Source organism: Bos indicus, chromosome 1 (assembly GCF_029378745.1).
Source record: "Bos indicus isolate NIAB-ARS_2022 breed Sahiwal x Tharparkar chromosome 1, NIAB-ARS_B.indTharparkar_mat_pri_1.0, whole genome shotgun sequence".
NCBI lineage: Eukaryota > Metazoa > Chordata > Mammalia > Artiodactyla > Bovidae > Bos > Bos indicus.
In genome coordinates this window covers 152,044,734-152,066,416 of record NC_091760.1, presented here as the reverse complement: position 1 = coordinate 152,066,416, position 21,683 = coordinate 152,044,734, and the positions used below count along the sequence as shown (strand labels likewise).

General features: G+C 46.1%; 1 protein-coding gene across 2 annotated transcripts in view; it reads left to right on the top strand.

The window, feature by feature from the left end:
- Positions 1-3,044: 3,044 nt before the first annotated feature.
- The window catches only part of LOC109563454 (collagen alpha-6(VI) chain-like), a 177,985-nt gene continuing 159,346 nt past the window's right edge, over positions 3,045-21,683 (top strand). The window contains exon 1 of one of the 2 annotated variants that reach the window (XM_070796948.1): positions 3,045-3,375. The gene's annotated coding sequence lies outside the window, so the exon portion shown is untranslated. The remainder of the gene's footprint in view (positions 3,376-21,683) is intronic. The other variant, XM_070796944.1, reaches the window with a different exon arrangement.

The window sequence follows — 21,683 nt, the reverse complement described above, 5'->3', positions numbered from 1 at the left end:
ACCCAGAGGGATGGTATGGGGAGGGATATGGGAAGGGGGCTCAGAATGGGGACCACGTGTACACCCGTGGCAGATTCATGTTGATGTATGGCAAAACCAGTACAATACTGTAAAGTAATTAGCCTCTAATTAAAATAAATAAATTTATATTTAAAAAAAATTTTAAAAAGTTATTAAGTCAGCAGAGTGATTGAAAAGATGTGTGGTCTAGAAAGATCCCTCTGTCAGGAGAATGAAAGATAAATTGGCATGAATCAGGTGGGATGGAGTGGGTAAGGAGATGGCCTGACTTTGGAAGGTCCAATAGAAGATAACTTTAGTAGCTTAAGGGTTTAAGCTGTGAAGGTCCACCTGGATTGAGTCCTGGATTTGTGAGAAAAGTAAACCTGGATATTCCCAAGCTGATGGAAAACACATTGATTCTCCCAAAGGCTGAACTATGAATGTACAAGGCTCCCAGAATCCCATCACTGTTATGGAAGAGCACCTGTAAGTATGGATTAGGTTAAGAGTCATCCATGTTTTCTAATGAAATTCATGACCAGTTTGATGAGGCTGTTATAGGCGCCAAAAACCCATTCAAGCACATATGCTACCCATACTTCCTCGGAAGTTACAGATGTTCCTCAAAAAGCTCTGGAAATACAGCAAACAGAACTGGCCAGTTGCTCATTATTTCTCTGGTTCAGAAATTTAGGGTTGCACAATGGGAAGATTGGGGTCATTTTAGGCAACCACCTGCATTTACAAGATCTTTCTTCCTTCTCTGCATTTTTGCTCTAGTTTAAGTGAAAAGAAGCATTATTCTTTGGGTGCTGGTCAAAGTTTGATCCAGTTGTAAAATTGGTTTGGGCATCAAAAGATCCATAAAACAGAGTATTTTGAGAGATCCCAAAACAATATGTTGAGGGGACTTGACTTGTTGTCAAGGCAATGCTATTGAGTCTTCACATTATTGATCTGACATGATCATTGGTTCTGGCTAGATCATGAGTCAGAGGTTTCTGAACTGCAGAAGCCATTCTATCAGACCGGTATTTCCTATGGTGCTATAATAAAACAGGCATTGTTTGTATGTGTGGTACACTCTCACAACTTCGGTGAGTTGGCTATTGGCTAGAAACCCTGCTAGCAGGAGTTACATCTGCCTCTTTCAATAATGATCCTCAAATAAGGAACGTATACTTGAGTTTTGAAGTGTATTTTAATAATATTAATGGTCTAGGAGAATATGAAAAGCTGAATTAATTTTAGTCATTTTAGGTAAAAACAACAATAACTTGAATGTTCCAATGCTTATGTGTGTGTTCCAATGTTATCTCAGTCTCCTTTGCACCAAAGCCACGGGACCCACAGAAGAGTCTCCATTCTGTAGTCACCTATCCTGGCTCTACCAAGCCTGTGAACCAGAACATGAACATTCAGTGAGGGGCATGCTGCTGAATCACTTCAGTCGTGTCCGACTCTGTGCAACCCCATAGACGGCAGCGCACCAGGCTTCCCCATCCCTGGGATTTTCCAGGCAAGAGTACTGGAGTGGGGTGCCATTGAGGGGCATGAGTAAGTGTCTTTATTTGCATTCCATGGGGGAACAAACTAAAATTAATGACCTGGCCAAAATTACAGTTGGTGATGGTCTGAGTCTTGAAGTTATACCCCAGACTCCAGAGGAATCCTTGTTCTATGGGAACCATCTCTGCTTTGAACTCATCAACTTGTCAAGCTGACACTCCATGCTATACAAGCACCCCCTAGGCTAGACTGCCTGTGTTCAATTCCAATTCTACCACTTCCAAATTTGTCTTTCTTTAGATTTAAAATTTTTATTCACTTAGTATAACATTAAATAGTCAAAATTTTAAAACACTCTTAGTTACCGGGTAGAGGGACAGTGGAAACAGAACTCTGTCTTCCCAGTCTTTGCTGCTGTTGTTTCCTTTGTCTGGGACTCTCTTTTCCCTGTTGTATCACTGATCCTGCTCACAGTGCCAATTCTCTCATTGCATCTCACTGTGCACACTGCTCATTGAACCCATGGTAGGCAAGGTGTGAACTAAAAGGCTGGAAGAAAACACAAGGAGCCCTAGCAACTGCAGATGCATTTATCCTCTCCTGGCTGGGGCAACAGCCAGTAGCTGCAGATATAATATAATACAACATAACCACACACAACCCTCCAGGGCTTTTCCAGGGGAAGGTGCATGCACAATGCTATATGTGACCTCAGCTGTTGCATAATCATTATTCACAAAACGTGGAGCAAGAGCAGAGAGGCCAATTGGCAAAGACAGCCTGACCACGACATCTTAGCTAATTTATTTCCCTACACCTGCTTTCATGCCTATCTCACTCTTTAGACTTCAGTTGGAGCTTCATTTCCTTTGGGAAGAGTCTTTTGGCCCTGCAAGACTTGAATTAGGATCCCTTCTTCTGTGTTCTCCTGGCCTCACTTACCCCACCAGCAATTACCACCCCGGTTCCTGTTTCCGCTTGTCCCCCAGTGAGACTGAGAACGGAGAGCTCGACTTGGTTTTGCATTCCAAGCACCTAATAGTAGCAATTACTAGGTGCTCAGATGTTTATAAAATGAATGCATGGATAGACAAATGAATGGACAGTCAGTGGATGAGAGAGTCAGAAATACTCTGCTTTGGACCCTGAATTCCAAGTGGGGACCTCCGAGGGCACTTGACCTCCACCATGGAGTGCGCAGGGTCTAGTCTCCCTTCGCAGGCAAGTTGGAGCAGTTCCCACCACCCTGCGCATCTGGCAGGCGCAAAGAAGGAGCGCACCTCCAACACCCCAACTTCTCCGACCTCAGCTTCCTCCCGGGTCTGCAGCCCGGGGTAGAGGTTCCACGTAGGGAAGGGGTCGGCGGGGCAGTGGCAGCCCCAGGAACCCCTCAACGGCTTCCATCCCCTCCCTGCGGCTGCGGCCCCTTCCTCGGGGACGCGCGCTGGGCCGGGGCCGCCGGGGCGGGGAAGGGTCGGCTCGGGGCGGGGAGAAGCGTTTATATAGCAGCGAAGAGGGGTTGGGAGCTAACGCCCGCCTGTGGGACACCGGGAGGCCAGAGGCTGCCCGCGCCGCCTCCGTCCCTGCCAGGGTCTCCCCGGTCACCGCGGGTCTCCCGGGCGGGGGGCACTGGGCACTGCGCTCCCGCCGGTGCCTTGCGCTCTGCTTCGCGCGCTGCAAGGAGATCTGCCCAGACTCGGGAAGGGCCGGGGACCGCGAGGACGTTTCCCCGAGGTAAGTGCTGGAACCGCGGTTAGCTGGACCGACCAGAGCCAAAACTAGGTTGGCAAGTGGTCAGTGGTTGCATGGAAGGGACGCGCCGGATGCAAGGGGCTACGTGAGGACCCCGGTAAAGAAACGAAGGTAAGAAGCTCAAACACGCTTCTTCTGTTTCCACCTTCTCCAGGCAGCGTTCCCTGCCCTTCATTGCGACTTTTTCTCGTATCCTCCCCTTGGAGCGCGCACAGCACACTCGGGTCGCTCTCTGCACCCGGCTCCCCGTCCCCCACCGCAGGACTGCTCCACTAACAGTGTCCCCACGCCCAGCACAGGGTCTGGAGTGTGGCAGATACCCGGGACGGCACGGGAAATGAATGAATGAGGTTATAACCAGCCGGGGTCAAGAAAAGTCCCTTCTAAGCCCGTTCAGACCCTGCCTGTACGTTTGCTCCTGCAGTCACCCACATTCATTAAAGTTGGTTGAAGTTTTATTGTTGACTGAAGGGAGGAGAGAAGACGGGGGAAAAAATCCGCTCTTTTATGAATGCCCAGTAACATTCTACAATGAGTGGAACCCCAGCTTACTGGCTCAGCGTCAACTGTGCAAATGATGTCAGCGGGGAGCGGGTAGGGGCAGGCAGGCGGGAAGAGGAAAAATATTGGCTCTAGGAAGTGATTTATTTTCTTCTGTGTCCTTTGTGATAAAGATTTCTCATTTCTCTTTTTAGAAGTCTACTCTATAGAGATATTAGAGGTGGCCTTTGTCAGTTGGAGGAAAGGTTTCCATAGGGGACTAGGATGGTAATGTCGATTAGCAATAGCTGAGGTGTCTGTAAAAATCATGAGGCTTAAGACAGGAAGGCTATTACAAGTCTTTCATTAAGAATTTCTGCAGTTAACCAAATCTGCAGTCATATTGCTTTTTTAAAAGAAGGATCTATTTGATGAGTACTATTTTAAGATAAAACTTTCCAGTATGGCATTGTGTAATACATAGGTGGCCTTAAAAGTTTTCCTTTATAAAGGAAGTTATCAGCTTTCTCTCTCCTTCCACATTTTATTCCAAAATATTAGAAGTGCAAAGGAAACCTGAAAGGGAAGCTTATCTTCTACTCAAAAGGCTGGATTAGAAAACTGTCCAAAAGGCCGCTGTACCATGTGAAATCAAATTTTATGGTGTACATAAAAGACTTTAGGGGAGGAATCCTTGAAGAATCATCTTTAACCTTTTCTGTATCAAGAAAAACCATCTACTTTTACTAAATTTTCTTGTGAAACAATTCTCAGAAAAGACCTTTGTTAAATATACTCGCAACTTGCACTTTTCACATCCCTTCAGATAGTCCAAATTGCAAGAAAGTTTGGATATTTGGAATGTTTATCAAGAATGAATTTTTTAAAATCTATTTACATGGACAGTGCCAAGAGCAACTAATTAAGACACTAAACAAAAGTCAGATTATAAGCACTGTGGATAAAAGTTGGTGCATTATGCATCGATATACATGGTATTCTATGTAGTCCTGCTAATACAATAGTATTAAAAATGACTGAAAATACCTTCTTTGACAGTAAATATCTACTGTCCCTGAAATTTCTCAAGAATATACCATTGCCAGGTATACAATCTACAAATAAATAAAAGTGATCCCAACTAATGAGGGTGTATTTGTAACCAAAAATCACTCATTCTTACAGTCCCAAGAAATAAGTATGAAGATCAGATTGTTCTATGCTTCTTTTATAAATGTCATGAATATAAGACTTCTTCAGGGTGATCAAAAGTTGGACAAAACCTTTTTTTCTCTTGTCCCGACCTTTTTGTTGTTTCTTGTCTTTGCTGTTTAAAGTAGGAAGTGGATAAGCTTTGTTATGAAAAGAATCCAGATTCAAATTATAGAAGAGCTTGAAGTGAAGTGAAAGTCGTTCAGTCGTGTGTCTAACTCTTGCAACCCCATGGACTATACAGTCCATGGAATTTTCCAGGCCAAAATACTGGAGTGAGTAGCCTTTCCCTTCTCCAGGGGATCTTCCCAACCAGGGAGTGAACCCAGGTCTCCCACATTGCAGGTGGATTCTTTACCAGCTGAGCCACCAGGGAAGTCCATAGAAGAGCTTGGACAGCCACTTAATCTCTCTGAGTCTTTTCTCACCCGTCACAGGGAGCATGATACCTATGTACCTCACAGGGATGTGTGAGGAAAGAAAAAAAAGATTCTTATAAAATGCCAGGTACACATGATCAATAAGTGAGGGTGATGGTGATGGTAGTGGGAATTCTTAAGGGTCAAGGCCCCTAGGAGTGTTCCCAATAATTCATTTATCATTGAGCCCAATTTTAGTCCATATTTTGAGCTCACTGAAATACCTTGTTGCCATGGAGTGTAAGATGATTGTAACATGATTCATAGACATGCATAGCTCACCCAACGTTGTAATCTCCCTTTTCCACCTGGAAGTGTTCCCGTTGGTGGAGATCATTTAAGGAAAGACCAGTCACTCAGGCATGCTGCCATCCCGAAAGAGCTGTTTGGGAGTTGTGGCTGTTCTGAGTCGTTCCGTGTCTCTTTGCCTCTTCTGCTTTACAAGTTAGAGGAAATTTTCTAGAAAAGTCCAGTGGTGCCTGCAGGTCGAAGACTTTGAAAAATGCACCCACTGTTTTAGTGTCTTTGGATAATGGTTTTGTGGTAACAAAAATATCTTTCTACTTTCAGCAGAAAGGTATTAAGTTTACATTTTCAGAATTTTAAATTGAAGGCCTATAAAGCAACCTTCAGTTCTTCAAGGGAAAGGAAAACTTAGAAAGTGTACAGGATGCTTTACAGAACAGTCAAGGCCAAACTTTTTTCAATGAAGAAATAATAGTTAGAAAGATTTGGTCTTGCTCCTTATCCAGATTGCTCGTCCTCCTTCCAAACTTGTCTTTTCTTGGGGTGACCCCAGGGTGCTGACAGGGAAATTTGGATGAAGATACCATGAGAAAAAATGGATACTGTTTGGCTAACATAAGCAATGCACAGAAGGAAATGTCTCCTGTGGCTTTTGTAACCCTTATGTTTCCCACGGTACCTGGCACTTAGTCGGTACTCAAGAAATATTTGATAAATCAATGACTAATTTTAAGTCACTTTGCAATTTTAGTGAAAGAGTCTGGCTGAAGTACCCTTTTTATGTAAATCTGGAGCAGTTGCACTTAGAAAATCCAGACAAAAGAATCGGGAAGAAGATTCTAAATCTTACCTTTATGAGTCATCTTGATTGACTGAGATAACCTTAAAAACTAACACTTTTTATGATTCCAAACAGCAAACCTCAGGAAATTGGCTGATTTAATTTTGCCATGAAAAGAAAGTTTTCCCCCAAATGCTACAAAGATGGAGAGGAGGCAAGAAAAATAAAGCATCCAAACCAACTCTGTCTCAAGCCTTAGCATTCCCCTTAAGTCACAAAGAGATAATAAATATACATTTAACCATTATTTTAGCCATTTATAGTTAAGGATGAGGTGTTGATTTGACTCAAACATGTTTTTGCAGTGCTTTAAGTACTGTATCCTAAACTTTAGAGGGGAAAGATTTTGCCAGAGTTAGTTGGCAAAGGCATTTGTGTTGGCTTGAAAACCCATAAGCTAATCACTTATTGAGTCCTTTAAAAACAACTTGATGAATGTCTGGCAAAATATTATGACTGAAATTCTCCATTGCATGAGTCCAAATACAATAGAACTTTGAAGATTCTGGGCGAGTCAGAGTCATATTTGGCGATGTTTGTTTGGTGGGGAAAAAAAAAATACCAGAGTGTATCAAATGGCCCATGTGCTATCTTTCAGTACCCCACCTCACCATAAGTCAGTAGGTGTGGATAACACTATGATCAATCCCATTTATGTATGCATGTCTCTGGGCAGATGGCGTTTTGTGTTGTAATAGATTTCCCTGATGCCCAGGCTTTTCTCTTCTCCGCTGGCTGGCAGAGGATATCAGAGCCTTGTGCATGCCCCTTCTGCATTCGGCGTTTCACTGCAGGCTTCTTATGTCAAGCCCCCCTGGAGGCCTTGAGGGTTTTCTCTGGCCTTGGGAGCATGGTTGACTCATGCAGAGCAGGCTAGAGGGGCCTGGAAGTTAATACTCTGGGAGCAACCCCTTACCCAGTAACTGATGAAAGCTGGTGAATAAGTATCCTCTGGCTTCTCACACCTTGGGGGAGGCCACTCTTGAGGTCTGATCTTTATGTTCTTCCTGAGGTGCCCAAGGGGATGAGCTCCAGCTGCCCAGAACACTAACCCACTTGCTCATTCACAGTTCAACCTGGCTCCCTGTCTCACCTCCCTGCCCCTCTACTAGTGATTGGAGGGATCCTCTCCTCAATAAACTTATTACACAAATTCTTGTCTAGATTCTGCCTTGAGGGAACCCAACCTACCACGTGCTTGTTCAAGGTTTCAGTAAAGGCAGTGTTTTAGCCCTAAGTATTCTGTAGATTGTATCCTAGCCAAAAAGTGAATTGTATTGCTCTTCGTCCTGCTTGTGATGCTAGCTGTCTTGCTGTTTCTCACCATGTACACTATTCGCTGAACCCATGGTAGGCAAGATGCGAGCTGAGAGGCTGAAAGTTTTCTTAGCATTTTTGCTAGGAGCCATGGGAACTGCAGATGCATTTATTCTCTTCTGGCTTGTGCAGCAGCCATAGCAGCATATGTAACACAACATCACCACACACAACTTGTGTCCAAGCGAGTACCTTGTGGCATGCATGAAGTGAAGTGAAAGTCGCTTAGTCGTGTCCGACTCTGCAACCCCATGGACTGTAGCCCGCCAGGCTCCTCTGTCTATGGAATTCTCCAGGCAAAATACTGGAGTGGGTTGCCATTCCCTGCTCCAGGGGATATTCCCAACCCAGGGATCAAGCTGGGTCTCCTGCATTGCAGGCGGATTCTTTATTCACAGGTAAAGAATCTGCCTGTGACATGCATGCACGGTGCTTTAAATGATCTCAGCTGTTTCACAGTCATTATTTATAAGGCATGACTGAGAGCCTGAACATGACGTCTTGGCTAATTTTCTCTCTCCCCAACTCTGCCCCTTCAGGGTCTCCTGTCCCACAGATTATGTAGGTTCTGCCCTCTGTAGCATCCTCCTAGCACACAATGCCGCCAGTTGAGCACACATCCCGCAACAGCAGTAGAGGCTACAACAGCGAACAGTTATATCCCCAACACATAGCGAAACTCAATGCCAGGCATCGCAAGGAACGCATGTTGCAGTCCTTGCCCTCACGGGGTTAGAAGAGCCACCCACTGCATGTGGAGCGTCTTTGTCTGCCATGGCCAAGTCCAGTCCACTGGCTGTCCTTGGGAGAGTGCAGGAAAGCCTCTGCAGAGGCAACTGCACTCCTGCGGAATTTTATTACTATGGAACCACACATGCCAGGCCCACCCCTTCAAGCTGGGGATTTTTATTTTTATGGCATTCACAGCTCATCCATATGATCAGTTTTCTAAATCTGAGGACACAGCCTTCACAATACACTGTCTACATCATAGGACACAGCCCTCACAGTACACTGTTCTACACAGGACACAGCCTTCATGGTACACTGTTCTCCATAGGACCCAGCCTTCACAGTACACTGTCTACACAGGACGCAGCCTTCGCGGTACACTGTCTACATAGGACACAGCCTTCACAGTACACTGTCTCCATAAGACACAGCCTTCACGGTACACTGTCTACATAGGACATAGCCTTCACAGTACACTGTCTACATCATAGGACACAGCCTTCACAGTACACTGTCTACCTAGGACACAGCCTTCACGGTACACTGTCTACATAGGACACAGCCTTCACGGTACACTGTCTACATAGGACACAGCCTTCACAGCACTGTCTCCATAAGACACAGCCTTCACGGTACACTGTCTACATCATAGGACACAGCCTTCATGGTACACTGTCTCCATAGGATGCAGCCTTCATGGTACTGTCTCCATAAGACACAACCTTCACGGTACACTGTCTACATCATAGGACACAGCCTTCATGGTACACTGTCTCCATCGGACGCAGCCTTCACGGTACTGTCTCCATAAGACACAGCTTTCATGGTACACTGTCTACATAGGACACAACCTTCACAGTACACTGTCTACATCATAGGACACAGCCTTCATGGTACACTGTCTCCACAGGATGCAGCCTTCACAGTACTATCTCCATAAGACACAGCCTTCATGGTACACTGTCTACATCATAGGACACAGCCTTGATGGTACAGTCTCCACAGGATGTGCCTTCACAGTACTGTCTCCATAAGACACAGCCTTCACGGTACACTGTCTACATCATAGGACACAGCCTTCATGGTACACTGTTCTACATTGGACACAGCCTTCATGGTACACTGTCTACATAAGACACAGCCTTCACGGTACACTGTCTACATAGGACACAGCCTTCACGGTACACTGTTCTACATTGGACACAGCCTTCATGGTACACTGTTCTACATAGGACACAGCCTTCATGGTACACTGTTCTACATTGGACACAGCCTTCACGGTACACTGTCTACATAAGACACAGCCTTCACGGTACACTGTCTACATAAGACACAGCCTTCACGGTACACTGTCTACATAGGACACAGCCTTCATGGTACACTGTTCTACATTGGACACAGCCTTCATGGTACACTGTTCTACATTGGACACAGCCTTCATGGTACACTGTTCTACATTGGACACAGCCTTCATGGTACACTGTTCTACATTGGACACAGCCTTCATGGTACACTGTCTACATAAGACACAGCCTTCACGGTACACTGTCTACATCATAGGACACAGCCTTCATGGTACAGTCTCCACAGGATGCAGCCTTCACAGTACTGTCTCCATAAGACACAGCCTTCACGGTACACTGTCTACATAGGACACAGCCTTCACAGTACACTGTTCTACATTGGACACAGCCTTCATGGTACACTGTTCTACATAGGACACAGCCTTCATGGTACACTGTTCTACATTGGACACAGCCTTCATGGTACACTGTTCTACATTGGACACAGCCTTCATGGTACACTGTTCTACATTGGACACAGCCTTCACGGTACACTGTTCTATATTGCACACAGCCTTCACAGTACACTGTCTATATCATAGGACTCAGTCTTCACAGTACACTGTTCTACATAGGACACAGCCTTCATGGTACACTGTTCTACATTGGACACAGCCTTCATGGTACACTGTTCTACATTGGACACAGCCTTCATGGTACACTGTTCTACATTGGACACAGCCTTCATGGTACACTGTCTACATAAGACACAGCCTTCACAGTACACTGTCTACATCATAGGACACAGCCTTCATGGTACAGTCTCCACAGGATGCAGCCTTCACAGTACTGTCTCCATAAGACACAGCCTTCACGGTACACTGTCTACATCATAGGACACAGTCTTCATGGTACACTGTTCTACATTGGACACAGCCTTCATGGTACACTGTCTACATAAGACACAGCCTTCACGGTACACTGTCTACATAGGACACAGCCTTCACAGTACACTGTTCTACATTGGACACAGCCTTCATGGTACACTGTTCTACATAGGACACAGCCTTCATGGTACACTGTTCTACATTGGACACAGCCTTCACGGTACACTGTTCTACATTGGACACAGCCTTCATGGTACACTGTTCTACATTGGACACAGCCTTCACGGTACACTGTCTACATAAGACACAGCCTTCACGGTACACTGTCTACATAAGACACAGCCTTCACAGTACACTGTCTACATAGGACACAGCCTTCACAGTACACTGTTCTACATTGGACACAGCCTTCATGGTACACTGTTCTACATTGGACACAGCCTTCATGGTACACTGTTCTACATGGACACAGCCTTCATGGTACACTGTTCTACATAGGACACAGCCTTCACGGTACACTGTTCTACATAGGACACGGCCTTCACGGTACACTGTCTACATAGGACACGGCCTTCACGGTACACTGTTCTACATAGGACACAGCCTTCATGGTACACTGTTCTACATAGGAGACAGCCTTCATGGTACACTGTTCTACATAGGACACAGCCTTCACGGTACACTGTTCTACATAGGACACAGCCTTCACGGTACACTGTTCTACATAGGACACAGCCTTCACGGTACACTGTTCTACATAGGACACAGCCTTCACGGTACACTGTTCTACATAGGACACAGCCTTCACGGTACACTGTTCTACATAGGACACGGCCTTCACGGTACACTGTCTAAATAGGACACGGCCTTCACGGTACACTGTTCTACATAGGACACAGCCTTCACGGTACACTGTTCTACATAGGACACAGCCTTCATGGTACACTGTTCTACATAGGACACGGCCTTCACGGTACACTGTCTACATAGGACACGGCCTTCACGGTACACTCTCTACATAGGACACGGCCTTCACGGTACACTCTCTACATAGGACACAGCCTTCATGGTACACTGTTCTACATTGGACACAGCCTTCATGGTACACTGTTCTACATAGGATGCAGCCTTCACGGTACACTCTCTACATAGGACACAGCCTTCATGGTACACTGTTCTACATTGGACACAGCCTTCATGGTACACTGTTCTACATAGGACACAGCCTTCATGGTACACTGTTCTACATTGGACACAGCCTTCATGGTACACTGTTCTACATTGGACACAGCCTTCATGGTACACTGTTCTACATTGGACACAGCCTTCATGGTACACTGTTCTACATAGGACACAGCCTTCATGGTACACTGTTCTACATAGGACACGGCCTTCACGGTACACTGTCTACATAGGACACGGCCTTCACGGTACACTCTCTACATAGGACACGGCCTTCACGGTACACTCTCTACATAGGACACAGCCTTCATGGTACACTGTTCTACATTGGACACAGCCTTCATGGTACACTGTTCTACATAGGATGCAGCCTTCACGGTACACTGTTCTATATTGCACACAGCCTTCACAGTACACTGTCTATATCATAGGACTCAGTCTTCACAGTACACTGTTCTACATAGGACACAGCCTTCATGGTACACTGTTCTACATAGGACACAGCCTTCATGGTACACTGTTCTACATAGGACACAGCCTTCATGGTACACTGTTCTACATTGGACACAGCCTTCATGGTACACTGTTCTACATAGGATGCAGCCTTCACGGTACACTGTTCTATATTGCACACAGCCTTCACAGTACACTGTCTATATCATAGGACTCAGTCTTCACAGTACACTGTTCTACATTGGACACAGCCTTCATGGTACACTGTTCTACATAGGACACAGCCTTCATGGTACACTGTTCTACATAGGACACGGCCTTCACGGTACACTGTCTACATAGGACACGGCCTTCACGGTACACTCTCTACATAGGACACGGCCTTCACGGTACACTCTCTACATAGGACACAGCCTTCATGGTACACTGTTCTACATTGGACACAGCCTTCATGGTACACTGTTCTACATAGGATGCAGCCTTCACGGTACACTCTCTACATAGGACACAGCCTTCATGGTACACTGTTCTACATTGGACACAGCCTTCATGGTACACTGTTCTACATAGGACACAGCCTTCATGGTACACTGTTCTACATTGGACACAGCCTTCATGGTACACTGTTCTACATTGGACACAGCCTTCATGGTACACTGTTCTACATTGGTCACAGCCTTCATGGTACACTGTTCTACATAGGACACAGCCTTCATGGTACAGTGTTCTACATAGGACACGGCCTTCACGGTACACTGTCTACATAGGACACGGCCTTCACGGTACACTCTCTACATAGGACACGGCCTTCACGGTACACTCTCTACATAGGACACAGCCTTCATGGTACACTGTTCTACATTGGACACAGCCTTCATGGTACACTGTTCTACATAGGATGCAGCCTTCACGGTACACTGTTCTATATTGCACACAGCCTTCACAGTACACTGTCTATATCATAGGACTCAGTCTTCACAGTACACTGTTCTACATAGGACACAGCCTTCATGGTGCACTGTTCTACATTGGACACAGCCTTCATGGTACACTGTTCTACATTGGACACAGCCTTCATGGTACACTGTTCTACATTGGACACAGCCTTCACGGTACACTGTCTACATAAGACACAGCCTTCACGGTACACTGTCTACATAAGACACAGCCTTCACGGTACACTGTCTACATAAGACACAGCCTTCACAGTACACTGTCTACATAGGACACAGCCTTCACAGTACACTGTTGTACATTGGACACAGCCTTCATGGTACACTGTTCTACATAGGACACAGCCTTCATGGTACACTGTTCTACATTGGACACAGCCTTCATGGTACACTGTTCTACATAGGACACAGCCTTCACGGTACACTGTTCTACATAGGACACGGCCTTCACGGTACACTGTCTACATAGGACACGGCCTTCACGGTACACTGTTCTACATAGGACACGGCCTTCACGGTACACTGTTCTACATAGGACACGGCCTTCACGGTACACTGTTCTACATAGGACACAGCCTTCACGGTACACTGTTCTCCATAGGACACAGCCTTCACGGTACACTGTTCTACATTGGACACAGCCTTCATGGTACACTGTTCTACATAGGACACAGCCTTCATGGTACACTGTTCTCCATAGGACACAGCCTTCACGGTACACTGTTCTACATAGGACACAGCCTTCACGGTACACTGTTCTACATAGGACACAGCCTTCACGGTACACTGTTCTACATAGGACACAGCCTTCACGGTACACTGTTCTACATAGGACACAGCCTTCACGGTACACTGTTCTCCATAGGACACAGCCTTCACGGTACACTGTTCTACATTGGACACAGCCTTCATGGTACACTGTTCTACATAGGACACAGCCTTCATGGTACACTGTTCTACATTGGACACAGCCTTCATGGTACACTGTTCTACATAGGACACGGCCTTCACGGTACACTGTTCTACATAGGACACGGCCTTCACGGTACACTGTCTACATAGGACACGGCCTTCACGGTACACTGTTCTACATAGGACACGGCCTTCACGGTACACTGTTCTACATAGGACACGGCCTTCACGGTACACTCTTCTACATAGGACACGGCCTTCACGGTACACTGTTCTACATAGGACACAGCCTTCACGGTACACTGTTCTACATAGGACACAGCCTTCACGGTACACTGTCTACATAGGACACGGCCTTCACGGTACACTCTCTACATAGGACACGGCCTTCACGGTACACTCTCTACATAGGACACAGCCTTCATGGTACACTGTTCTACATTGGACACGGCCTTCATGGTACACTGTTCTACATAGGATGCAGCCTTCACGGTACACTCTCTACAACGGACACAGCCTTCATGGTACACTGTTCTACATTGGACACAGCCTTCATGGTACACTGTTCTACATAGGACACAGCCTTCATGGTACACTGTTCTACATTGGACACAGCCTTCATGGTACACTGTTCTACATTGGACACAGCCTTCATGGTTCACTGTTCTACATTGGACACAGCCTTCATGGTACACTGTTCTACAGAGGACACAGCCTTCATGGTACACTGTTCTACATAGGACACGGCCTTCACGGTACACTGTCTACATAGGACACGGCCTTCACGGTACACTCTCTACATAGGACACAGACTTCATGGTACACTGTTCTACATTGGACACAGCCTTCATGGTACACTGTTCTACATAGGATGCAGCCTTCACGGTACACTGTTCTATATTGCACACAGCCTTCACAGTACACTGTCTATATCATAGGACTCAGTCTTCACAGTACACTGTTCTACATAGGACACAGCCTTCATGGTACACTGTTCTACATAGGACACAGCCTTCATGGTACACTGTTCTACATTGGACACAGCCTTCATGGTACACTGTTCTGCATTGGACACAGCCTTCACGGTACACTGTCTACATAAGACACAGCCTTCACGGTACACTGTCTACATAAGACACAGCCTTCACAGTACACTGTCTACATAGGACACAGCCTTCACAGTACACTGTTCTACATTGGACACAGCCTTCATGGTACACTGTTCTACATAGGACACAGGCTTCATGGTACACTGTTCTACATTGGACACAGCCTTCAAGGTACACTGTTCTACATAGGACACAGCCTTCACGGTACACTGTTCTACATAGGACACGGCCTTCACGGTACACTGTCTACATAGGACACGGCCTTCACGGTACACTGTTCTACATAGGTACGGCCTTCACGGTACACTGTTCTACATAGGACACGGCCTTCACGGTACACTGTTCTACATAGGACACGGCCTTCACGGTACACTGTTCTACATAGGACACGGCCTTCACGGTACACTGTTCTACATAGGACACGGCCTTCACGGTACACTCTTCTACATAGGACACGGCCTTCACGGTACACTGTTCTACATAGGACACGGCCTTCACGGTACACTGTTCTACATAGGACACGGCCTTCACGGTACACTGTTCTACATAGGACACGGCCTTCACGGTACACTCTTCTACATAGGACACGGCCTTCACGGTACACTGTTCTACATAGGACACGGCCTTCACGGTACACTGTTCTACATAGGACACGGCCTTCACGGTACACTGTTCTACATAGGACACGGCCTTCACGGTACACTGTTCTACATAGGACACGGCCTTCACGGTACACTGTTCTACATAGGACACGGCCTTCACGGTACACTGTTCTACATAGGACACGGCCTTCACGGTACACTGTTCTACATAGGACACGGCCTTCACGGTACACTGTCTACATAGGACACGGCCTTCACGGTACACTCTCTACATAGGACACGGCCTTCACGGTACACTCTCTACATAGGACACAGCCTTCATGATACACTGTTCTACATTGGACACAGCCTTCATGGTACACTGTTCTACATAGGATGCAGCCTTCACGGTACACTGTTCTATATTGCACACAGCCTTCACAGTACACTGTCTATATCATAGGACTCAGTCTTCACAGTACACTGTTCTACATAGGACACAGCCTTCTCAGTATACTATTCTAAATCTCCATCTTAGGACACAGCCTCTACAGTACAATGTTCTGCATAAGAAAGTGAAAGGGAAAGTGAAGTGGCTCAGTCGTGTCCGCCTCTTTGTGACCCCATGGACTGTAACCTACCGGGCTCCTCTGTCTATGGGATTTTCCAGGCAATAGTACTGGAGTGGATTGCCATTTCCTTCTCCAGGGTATCTTCCTGACCCAGGGCTCGAACCCGAGTCTCCCGCATTGTAGACAGATGCTTTACCATCTGAGCCACCAGGGAAGTCCTATGTCTGCATAAGACATAGCCTTTATAGTATACCTTTGCACAAATCAGTCCATATTTTCATCTGCATAACCCAGCTGGGGCCCCCGCCAGCTCGGGCCCCCTCTGGGGTCTTCACACTTTCAAAATGGCATCTCACATGCTGTTCCTTCTCAGTAAGGACCCACAACCCCCCCCCCCGCCCCAAGCTCTGGGCCTACTCCTGTGTCCCAGAGTCACAAAAGCCAAGATGCCATGGCTCCCCTTGCTTTCACCAAAATTGCTTACCCCAGTCAACCAACTCCACCTGAGTATATGGTCGATATGTCATGAACTCAGTCACAATGGGGCCCCTTGGGGATGCCCTCCTTGAACCATTGGCTGCTCATGCTTCACTTTTTGCTATGTGACAGTCGTCACTGCCAAGTGGGGACTGGTGGTCTCACAGTGCTCCTTGTCATCATCCCTCATTACCCCATAGTCCAAGGCACTGGGCTCCTCAAAGCCACATGCCTCTTGCTCCAGCATGCATGTGCAATGCTCTAGCCTTCCTCCTGTCTCTGCAACGTGTGCCCTTGTGCAGCGTCACAGAGCTCACTGTCCATATTCACCATCAAGGCAATCAGGAACACCCACCCCCTGGTTCCAGTGGCAGTATGCCACTCTGTCCAGCAAATGGGAATTCACCCCCTGTAACACCTTCTCAAGGCTGTTTGGTGACCAGTCCACCACCTCCCAGTCTTCAACCAGGGCCCACACCAAAAAGACCCTGGCCACCAGGTACCACATGCTGTATGGCAGCCACTGGCTTCTGCCATCCAGCAGAGTCTTAGACTCCTCTACCTTCTGTGTGTCCTGCTGACTGTGCCCATTGTATCGCTGACCCTGCTCACTGTGCCAATTGTTCTCACTGTTCCTCATGGTTGTGTGCTATTCAACTGAACCCATGGTAGGCAAGGTGCAAGCTAAGAGGCTGGAAGAAAATGAGAGGAGGAACTTCAGACACAGTTGTTCTCCTCTGGCTGGTACAGCAGCCATAGCAGCAGATGTAACAAAGCACAGCATCGCCACACACAATTCGTGACCAAGCAAGTACCTCATGATGCTCCTGTGCAGCCCTACAAAGGCTCTCAGCCGTTACATAGTCATATTTACAAAATGTGGGTTCAGAGGGCCTGAACACATCATCTTTGCTAATTTTTTCTCTCCCCACGTGAATCAAGAATGGAATTCTTGCTTTCCACAGGATTTTGAACAGAATTTTGTCCCCAGGTGGTGCTATTTCAATTGTATCTGGGTCAGTTGGCTTGTTGGTTGTGACCTGATCCTGAATTCCCATAAGCTCTCTGAGAACAGTGTCAGGAGCCTGTGGAGGGAGATATCAGCAAAGGCTCAGTGTGATCCCATCTTTAGAGACATAGCATCTTCCAGGGGTTATGAGAAGTGGCTCAAACCCATGCTCCGCAGAATGGGACCAGTGTCTTAATATTTCTGGTGGATGTTCCTACCTGCTCACAGCTTTGGTCACCATTTCTTTCCTGTGGTAGTGGTCTCTCATAGGAGATATGGAGACAGGTAGAAGTGGATATTGATAGGAATTGACTCACATGATTATGGGGGCTGAAAAGTCCATTTACAAGCCGAGGCCCAGGAAAGTCAGTGGTGTCATCAGTCTGAGTCTGAAGGCCTGAGAATCAAGAGCTCTGGTATCCAGCAGCAGAAGTAAATGGACTTTCTAGCTCAAGAAGGAGAGCAGATTCACCCTCCCTCTGACTTTGTGTTCTAATCAGGCCATCAGTGGATTGGGTGATGCCCACTTGCCTTGGTGAAGGTTATCTTCTTTATTCATTCTGTCAATTCAAATACTAATCTCTACAGGAAACACCCTCACAGGCAAATCCAGAAGTAATGTTTCATCATCTCTTGCACACGTAGTCGCTTCAGTCGTGTCCAACCCTTTGCAACCCTATGGACTGTAGCCAAGCTCCTCTGCCTGTGGGATTCTCCAGGCAAGACTACTGGAGTGAGTTGCTATGCCCTCTTCCAGGTGATTTTCCTGACCCAGGGATTGAACCCGCATCACTTATGTCTTCTGCATTGGTGGGTGTGCTCTTTACCACTAGGGGCAACTGGGAAGCCCTTAGCATCTCTTAGCTCAGTCAAACTGACACATGAAACTTACCATCACATTTCCCAGTTACTTACTAATCCACCTCCAAACCCAAGCCAGACCTCTCCATGGAACTCAGACCCAGACACCTAACTGTCCAAACATCTTCCACCAAGACAGCCTGAAAGCCCCGTTCTTCTTCCGAGTCTTCCTCAGTCCTATCTGATCGGTCTCTACATCCTGCCATTTGTTTCCCATTGATTTCTGCAAACCCCTCTCCATCCTTCCTGTCATCTCTGCTCTTGGTCCCCAAACACCATTTTCTTTTTCACCCAGACCACAATTGCCTCCTTGACCACCTCCCTGCTCTGATCTTTCTCCTAGCATTTTCCATATTTCAGCTTCAAGTGAGTTCCCTAAAACTGCCCGCTCTTACTTTTTTTCTGCCTAAAATCCTCCATTGCCTTTGGATTTTAAATTTAAAATCCTTGTCATGGTTGAAAATCCCCCACTATCCAACCTTTATTCACCTCTTCCTGTCTCCTGCCTATTTCTTTGCCACCACGGCCAATCCTTCAGGAGACGTTGCTCTCTCACCTCCTGCCATTAACATTTGGAATTTCCTCGACCTAGAACAGTACTCTCTGGACTTAAATCTGGCTTACCCCTTCTCTCCCTTTAGGGTCAGCTAACACGCCCATTCCTTGGGAAAATGTTACTGAGTCCTGCCTACTAGGTAAGATACCCTTCGCTGAGTCCTTACTGTACCCTGAGTTCCCACCATTCCCCCTGAACTGTGATTGCTGTGTCTTCCATGTTCACCAGGTTATCTTCAGTACTAACCACTTCTTAGATAATAAATATCCACTGTAGAATAAATGAACTGAAATCGGGGCTTCCTTACTAGCTGATGACAAAGGGCAAGTCACACAACCTCTCTGAATTTTCATTTTCACATCTAAAGTATAAATCCTATCCAAACACAGAGGTTGAGAGGATTTTGTTAGTTGGTACTGAACTACCGCACAATTGCACTCATCTCACACTCTAGTAAAGTAATGCTCAAAATTCTCCAAGCCAGGCTTCAGCAATACATGAACCGTGAACTTCCAGATGTTCAAGCTGGTTTTAGAAAAGGCAGAGGAACCAGAGACCAAATTGCCAACATCTGCTGGATCATCGAAAAAGCAGGAGAGTTCAAGAAAAACATCTATTTCTGCTTTATTGACTATGCCAAAGCCTTTGACTGTGTGGATCACAATAAACTATGGACAATTCTGAAAGAGATAGGAATACCAGACCGCCTGACCTGCCTCTTGAGAAATTTGTATGCAGGTCAGGAAACAACAGTTAAAACTGGACATGGAACAACAGACTGGTTCCAAATAGGAAAAGGAGTACGTCAAGACTGTGTATTGTCACCCTGCTCATTTAACTTCTATGCAGAGTACATCATGAGAAATGCTGGGCTGGAAGAAGCATTAGCTGGAATCAAGATTGCTGGGAGAAATATCAATAACCTCAGATATGCAGATGACACCACCCTTATGGCAGAAAGTGAAGAGGAACTAAAAAGCCTCTTGATAAAAGTGAAAGTGGAGAGTAAAAAAGTTGGCTTAAAGATCAACATTCAGAAAACGAAGATCATGGCATCTGGTCCCATCACTTCATGGGAAATAGATGGGGAAACTGTGGAAACAGTGTCAGACTTTATTTTGGGGGGCTCCGAAATCACTGCAGATGGTGACTGCAGCCATGAAATTAAAAGACACTTACTCCTTGGAAGAAAAGTTATGACCAACCTAGACAGCATCTTGAAAAGCAGAGACATTACTTTGCCAACAAAGATCCGTCTAGTCAAGGCTATGGTTTTTCCAATGGTCATGTATGGATGTGAGAGTTGGACTGAAGAAAGCTGAGCACTGAAGAATTGATGCTTTTGAACTGTGGTGTTGAAGAAGACTCTTGAGAGTCCCTTGGACTGCAAGGAGATCCAACCAGTCCATTCTGAAGGAGATCAGCCCTGGGATTTCTTTGGAAGGAATGATGCTAAAGCTGAAACTCCAGTACTTTGGCTACCTCATGTGAAGAGTTGACTCATTGGAAAAGACTCTGATGGTGGGAGGGATTGGGGGCAAGAGGAGAAGGGGACGACAGAGAATGAGATGGCTGGATGGCATCACTGACTCAATGGACGTGAGTCTGAGTGAACTCTGGGAGTTGGTGATGGACAGGGAGGCCTGGTGTGCTGCGATTCATGGGTCACAAAGAGTTGGACACGACTGAGTGACTGAACTGACTGACTGACTGAACAGAAGACTTTTCTTTTAGATTCATCAAGATAAGCATTATGCTTGACCTGAGCCTGTGATATTCTGAGATGGTAAAGCCCATGTTCCAGGATGCCTAAGTTTAAAGGGCACTCTGATAGATGGGCTTTGGGTGGGAGCCAGAAGGAGGAAAGTACCACGTAGCTAAAATTATCTTGCTTTCAAACCCTAGGTGAAGTGTGTGCTTGGAAATGAAAGTGATATAATAACAAATAAGGTACCTAATTCCCTCACACACAGTTTCTTCCAAATAATCCTTCTCCTCCAGCTTCAAGATCTGCATTTCCTGGGTTAATGCCACGAATCCAGTTTCTAAACTGAGGAGCTTTTTCCAAGAGTTTTGCCTTAAAATATTATTCTCCACTGCAATTCCTCCTCAGTTTCCCCCTTCTCCAAGACTGCTGTCATTGTTCTTGAAACACACCATTAAGCCTCTCATTCTTGGGCTTCCAGGAATTTCTGAAAATCGTTACAAACCCAGTTTCACATTTGTAGATGTAACTGGGTGGAGGCAAGCACTAAATTAATTAACAGATTTGCACTGGGCAATGATTAAGGCAAAAAACTTTTTATATTTAAGTAATGGAAAAGTGGTTAAATATAT